Genomic DNA, 7,816 nt, shown 5'->3' with positions numbered 1-7,816 from the left:
CACAAAATCTGTCTCTACTTAGCGACGGATTTTGCGAGGGAAAATAATCTCTCGCTATTGTCGTAAAATTCTCCAATTATATCGACGGATGCATTTCTCTCGTTAATCTGTCACTAAGTAGCGACAGAATAATGTCGTCGCTAAATTCCGTCGCTAATCAACTGTTTTTTTGTAGTGGGAATCAAGAACAAGTTGAGTAGGGTGAAGAAAATGAGTAAACCAAAGATAAGTACAAAGAGAAACTGGCATATTAGTGAAGACTATGTTCTTACCTACACCGACATTGTCGAGAACGACAATGGTTTGAGTGGGAGAAAATGCCTCGAGCCGATCTTTTGGAATGGAGCATGTGCAGTGTGGAGCTCTACTGAGTGGAAAATGTATTGAGGGTAGGAGCGCATGGTATGCATTGGCTTGATCGGTGATGCGTGATGATAGTGCCACACATGATAAGCAATGATATCAGTGCTAGTGCATCGTTGTGTGGCGGGACAGACATGAAGCATTGTTTGGTTAAGCAGTGCCAGCGGGTTTGGTTAAGCAGTTCCAGCGGATCAGAGAATGTTGCATTTGGGGATTTGGTTAAGGACCTCTCGGTTTGTAAGAGTTTCTCATGCGTAGTAGTTGGACACACGCGGGTGTGTGTGGGTTAGGGCTAATTCTCCTATGGATCACATTAGGTGATTTCAACCGAGTACGGTGACTTGGGGCTAGGTGAGTGAATGCCTAGGAGCCGACGAATGAGTTTGGGTGGTGCTCTTCGCTATGGTGTTCAATCATCAACTGGTCTTCAGATTGGGGGTCAAAAGACCTTGTCCCTTTGGTGACGAGGTTTTGCGATGTTGTGTGCATGGAGTCGCGATATGCTCCATGACATGCGAGGCTAAGGCATCTGTGTGTTGTTGGCTTGGGTGACTGGATTAAGAAAAGGTGGCTTGCAATGACTCTTGAGGGCTTGGCATGCATCGATAAAGGCTTTGGGGATGTGTCATGCTCCTTATGACCCTTGTTGGATATTGGTTAAGTCGGTAGTGTTGTATAGGTATGTTTTGTCTGATGACAGCGTACACTTGCCTGTGTGAGCGACGATATATGTTTGGTCATTTGGGTTGGAGGTGCTAGCCAATATGGGACGGTTATGCACGTAAGTGGCTATCGGATGTGTGACAACCATGTCGAAAGGATCTCTTAAAGGAAAGGAAAGTTTGCTAAGTTGAAGTTATATTGTGTAAGAAGATTATGTATAGAAAACACGTGTTGTGAGTCTAACTAGGCCATAAGGCCTAGTGCCGCACGGGTGTTCCTTGGCTTGAAAGTCGCGAAAGTTGGCCTTATAATTTTAGCTCGTGACACTCTTTGACAATAGAGAGTAGTGACCCAGTTGTAGTATTTACTATTGACATAGTGAAGGCCCTTAAAAGCGATGGCGCTCATAGAAAGAACGTGGGGTTTAGCTTGTTTTTGTTGTGTACAGGTTTTGCAAAATGAGAAAATAGGGCTTAAAGGCTGCAAAGACCCTTTAGCACTTCTAAATGTACTCAGTGCTAGTGTCACATGTTGACTATCAAACAAGAAATAGAGAAATTGCTTGGAGACATGCATACAAGCATTCTCTTTAAAGTAATGAGGTTGATTGCAACTTTGCTTTCAGGGTACAACAAAGTCATACCATCTTGCATTAAACATGACCCTCAATCTACACTACGAAAGCCGCTCGCCATGATATGATCGCCTTTAAGTAGCTTTAGATAAGAAAGGGAAATAATGAGATACAAGAGAATGAAAAAGATGCAGTTCACAACGAATTTCTCATATATACACACCTAGGTGAGTAAATGTTTAATAAATGTTCAACGGTCACAAATAAATGTATAACAATCATATAACGACTAGCTTATTGAAGTGCCTAACAATCGATAATCAATTCCTCTAGCAGACAATTTGAAAAAGTGTAAAAAGTCAATTCAAACCAAGCATGACCATGAGCTTAACCCAGCTGGGTAGCTTGGTCAAGGTCAAGTCAATAGTTTCAGTTAGGTGAATGCATAATTTTGAGACATAAATCCAATAATCTACCACTTGGATCAAAATTATGAAAAGAATAAAGCTACTCATGAAGCTCCTATGCATAAACGAAGGTACCTTTTGTATTTGAACCTTCACTTAATGTTACTTTGTCATTATAAGACTGGATCATTAGTAGCTTAGCTTTGAACTAAAGATCCTAATGAACTTTTTAGACTCCATAACAAACACATTTACTTCAGGTGATATATGTGTCTACCATATATGAAGTTGTGTATTAAGGATCCTAAGCAGTATCCTGTATTCATGAGGGCTCTAAAGACAAGCCTAAATCTCATAGAAAGCAACCCTACTGTTGTGGACCCAACTTTGAGTGACACACCCACAGCAGCCACCTCTAGTCGACACATGCGCCAACATGACCGCGACATAAACATCTTCAGCACAGGCCAAGCCGACCACCACACGAGCAGCGTGGGCACGCGAGTGCAACAGCCAGTTGGCCAAACAATGCACATGTGTGCCAACAACATAAGGAGTTTGAGAAAAGGTATGGTTTCAGCAAAGAGTTTAGGGTCATCTCCAGCAGGAATTGATGTTGGGGCCACCTAATGCTTGGCGCCAACTCAACTGTGAACAATATAAATACTGCTTGATTTGTAATTTGTGCATTATGTAACCTTTGAAAGATTTTTGGAATAAAATTCCCCTTGGCTCTAGACTTGGAGATTGGCCTTAATTGAGGATTAGGCTTCTCTTTTAGATTTTAGAGAGGAGAATTTCTTTTATTCTTTCATCATCTTCCTTATCCCTTGCGTGAAGCATTGAGATGTCTAGCTCTAGCTGAGACATTTCTTCACAGCGTATGATTGTCTTCATTGCAGCTTGTTTGCATCACTTGAGGATCGTTCAGTCTCTATCATGCTTCAGTCGACACTTCTGCAGCAGCTGACACACCGCAAGACCGTCGCAGCACAGGGCTTGGCTTGTGCGCATGCACCGACAAATCTAAGAGCCTAAAACGCTCTAGATTGTCTAATATATTAATTAGATGAGTGCATTCGCAATGACCTGGACTAATCTGCTAATTCTATGACTTTAACTACTCTATGCACATATTTCTTGTGTAGTTTGTGTACAGCAAGCCTGCACACGCACTACTCACACGCACATACTTGTGCGTTGTTATCACACAATTGATCGCCATGAGCAGTCTCCTATCCACGTATCCTCTACATCTTACAACTATTGAGCATTCTGCTCACTGCACCGTAACTCTCAGTGCAGTTAAGTGCAAGCACATCCTTCCTGTGTGCTTAAAGCCTTTATTATTGGACTTTGCTGCTTGTTTGTGGTTGCAACAAGTTAAAGCAGCACCGACATCCTCAATCACCGACAGATCGATGCCTGGCGTGCACCAAGTGTGCTTGCATGTGTGACCTCCTGCACGAGCCTATCACCTGCATCTGTGCGCACAACTGTCGCTCGTGCCAGCGTGCGTCAAGCCTTCCACCACACCTACTCATTAACATTTGTGTCTGTGCATGCATCCCTACACAAGTCGCCTATGGTTGTGCCAGCGCCTGCGTGCGCCGCAAGCCGAGTGTGCTTTTCTGTGTTAGCTTAGTGCCTGTGTGCACTGCAGAGCTCACAGTCTTGTAATAAGCCCTCTGCACAGGGCCAATTGTTGTAAGTCACCTGCGCACTGGGTGCGTCTATTGTGGTGAGCCGCAGTGTGAGATCCTGAGGTAGGTTATGATGTACGACTGCATCACTACATTCACACTCATATAAGTGAGTTCGTCAAAGGTGATAAACATATTTGAAACACTTTAACCATAAGGCATACAGATCTCATTAAGAGTTCAGTATAAACTCATCTTAAGAAACACAGGTTTTGAGCACTTGGCATCACGAATGGGATAAAGATACGCTATATCTTTATATTTATATAACTACTCATCCAATTACTCTAGTGACTTTTTCTTCTCATTAAATTGGTAGACTTGGTTTGATCCATATCATGTGGTTGAGCTTCCATCATAGATAATTATTTTTAATAGGCTTAGACCCATTCCCCTTGATGTACATATCATCTCTCAAGGGCTCTTTAAATGAGAGTGCCATTAACAAGCAAAAAAATTAACTACTCATTTTTTCAAAAAAAATATTCATTCTTGAGCATTTTTCATCATTAGACAACCATTTGTCTAGATACTTCTCCTTCTGTTATATCAATATACATTCATGAGTACAAAAATTATTGACTACAAAATTTTGAGATATTTGGTCAATTAATTTTTAAAATCTAATAATAAATATACTTGCCTGATATGATATTACATAAATTTGCATCACTAATAAATATAGTGATTTCTCTTTATAGTACTTTTCATTAAGACTTGAAATGATTTTGTGTCTTGGATATTCACACATCATCCTTGTAATACCCATAATTTTTTATAATTATTTTAATAAATAAAGATAATTTTTATGTCTAATTTAAGGATTTTTATTCATTCAAGTATGTGTTGGGATTAGAATTAATTGGCTTAATAATTCAAAAAATTAATTACACTTGAATTAGAATTTTAACTAGAGTTATATTGAGATTTGAATTTAACTCGGGGTTAAATTCATGCAAATTAGAATTTAAATGGATTTTGGATTGGGATTTAATTACAAATGAATTTGGACTTAGTATGTGAAGTTAGATCCAAATTTGGGTTTGAAAATTTATGGGATTTAGATTTGGTATAAAATCCAATGTTCAAATTGGTTCAAAAATTTAATTTGAAAATTTGAGGTTTTAGCTAAATAGATAAAGCTTAATTAAATATTTAATTAAGTAAACCAAACCAAGAGGGCGAGACACCCCCTAGGTGGGCTGACACTACCCCCTTGACTGGACATTACTTTTAAAAACATTGTATTTATTTGAAATTCATTAAAATATATTAAGGAAAAGAAAGAAATGAAAATGGCGGTGGGACGTTGAGAAGATTTATACCTTATTCACGATTCCTAAAAAAATGAGTTTGGTGGTGGGAACCACCAAAACTCAAAAATCACACAAGGCAAAACATAAGAAAAACATATTAAATAAATAGAAATGAGGACAAAAAGAAAAATCAAGTCTCACATTGGGCTTAGGTAGCCCTTCCTATGGTTGATGAGTGTGGGAGAGCATGAACAACACTTCAGCTAGGCGCGGGCTCCAAAAGACAGGGGAGACTAGGGATCTGGGCCCTAGACTAGGCTCAATGAAGGTTTAGACTAGGCTGGTCGACTAGGTCAAGTGGGCTCAGATAGGTCGGCTAGGCTAGATTGAGATCTATCGAGATTCTGGTAGAGTGATAATGTTAGGAGTTATGAAGACCAGATGATGAAATGGGGGAGAATGTGTCTCTATTTATAGTTTTTTAGGTGGATTTGGATACGTTTTTTGCGTATTCGAGATTCATATAGACGGACGGTTGATAAAGGGTTGGTTTTGAATGAATGGACGAGATCAGATTCGGGCTCTACTACTTTGGATGAAGGTTCTCGCAAAGGAAAGAGGATTTGAGAGGGGGTGGTCTTCTATTCTGGTTTTAAAAGTTTGAGAGGGTGAATCCCACTCTAGAGGTATGCTGGAAAAGGCAGCTGATAATAACTAGCTATGATGATAACTGAACTTTAACGACAACTCAAGTTGTCGTTAACGTCAAGCTCTAGTAGGGTTGACAATGATGACAACTGGAGGGGGTCTAACAACAACTCAGGTTGTCATTAGAGGTGGATGGCGTCACCTTTCAGAATGGGGAGGTCCCTCTGACGACAACTCAAAATCAATGGTAACAACTAAAAAGCTTTGATGACAATTTTTGAGCAACAATGACAAACCTAGAGGCTCTGACGACAATTTAAAGAAGTCTAACGACAAGTTGAGTTGTCGTTATAGAGAGAGGATGGTATTTTGGCCATAACTTTCTACTTCGATGTTAGAATAATGTGATTTTTAATGTGTTGCTAGGCTAAGAATGTCCTCTACAACTTTTTTTGTTGGTGAAAAAATTTAAATAAGTCATTTTGAATGGCCAAAATCAGATTGAAAATGAGAAAACATGAATTTTTGTGGTGAAAAACATCTTGATAAAAAAATTGAGCGTCTATATATACCCCTTTGTTATTGAGCATGCAAAGCTCGATCCGTAACAAAGAAATAGACACACCGGCACTTGAAAAAGCGAAAATTTGGCTTTGACAAAGAATTTTCGGACGCAGTCTCTCAGTATTTATAAGGATGATCCAACGCATCTTTCGTAACAGGATTTAGTTTAATTCGCTTACCTTGCACTCAACTGCCGACGAGATTATTTGGATAAGCTTGCAGAATCGGGTTATAAATAGGAAGGAATTGTGGAAAGAGATTAGACCAAAGTTTACAGTCTGTCCTGGTGCAAGTTCATTTGGTGCCACCGGAATTTACCAAGAGAAGCTTGGACACTCTTTCTTGCCTTTGGTAAGCTTCCCACCTTGGATAGTCTCCAAAGGTGTGGTGTTGGTCAATCGGTGCTATTTGTGTCAGTTTCACGAGGAATCTCACCAGCATATTTTCAATTCCTGCCTCATTACCTCGAATGTTGGGCGATTCATCTTCCTCAAATTTGATCGTCATTTTAGTCCTCACGAGTTACAATCAATTAGTTGTTCAGTGGTTTCGAGAACCTGTTCCTTTGCTTTGGCTGTATATCGTTGTTGGGAGCATACTCTTCATCTTACCATCTGGAGAATTTGGTTGATTCGTAGTCTTATTGCTCATGGGGATCTTTCTTGCTCCTTATTGGCAACCATAAATGAAGTTTGGCAGGCATGCTTGGAAAATTTTTATAAGTTCGCCTGGAATGACCATGAGCGATTAGTAGTACTACATACCATGGGTAAAGTTTAGAGTATTACCTACCCCTTAATTAGAGACCTTACCTGCACCCATGCCTTGATACCGTTTGCTGTCTCCTTTCATCATCCAACATGCAAGACCGCCTATGGTGCTCCTAGGCCAGAAGGTTACTTTGTGATCGTGGGTATTGTCCATACACGTTCAGATTTCTTAATGCATGAAACATCTATTTTAGAAAAGAGTTAAATCTTATTCATGAGAGTCAGCTTCCCATCCATATCTTTTCGCATCGTCGGCGCTGGATTTCCCATCTTACAGCTCTAGCGGAAGGCATATCAGGGGTGTCTAACAACTACCCGTGTCTTAATTCGCTGCTTACCACTTGCCGATTCTCTTGGTTCAACCCTTATGGGCATGTTTGGAAGAAAGAAAAACTCTGATAGGAAACGAAAGTTTTGCCTATGAGAGTTTTTGATACAAGAAGTTTTCTAAAAAAAGTTTTTAGCTTGTTTGTGTAGCATGAGAAAAACAGAGTGGGAAAATATGAAAAAAATGAGAGGAGGAGGGTGGTGGTGGGTGGTAGTGAGATAGATGGTGGTGGTGATGGTGAGATGAGTGATGGGAATTGTAAAAATATTTTTTTTCTTGGTAGTAAACATTTATCTACCTTTCTCATGGAGGAATGTTTCTTATCAAAAATTACTCTTTAGAAAAACTCTCTTAGCAAAAAAGTCTGATGAGAAAATCCGTACTGATTTTCCATTTTGCATCACTTTTCATACATATTTCTCGCTTCCAAACTTGCCCTATATCACCTTATGCACGCTGTTGGATTGTAATGTCTGTATCTGATGAACATGTTTTTTAATCCCCCAGTTATTTTATCCAAAAAAAAAAGGTCCTTCATGT

Source organism: Nuphar pumila, chromosome 17 (genome assembly GCF_984573655.1).
Source record: "Nuphar pumila chromosome 17, dmNupPumi1.hap1.1, whole genome shotgun sequence".
Taxonomy (NCBI): domain Eukaryota; kingdom Viridiplantae; phylum Streptophyta; class Magnoliopsida; order Nymphaeales; family Nymphaeaceae; genus Nuphar; species Nuphar pumila.
Note: the sequence above shows the minus strand (reverse complement) of the source record.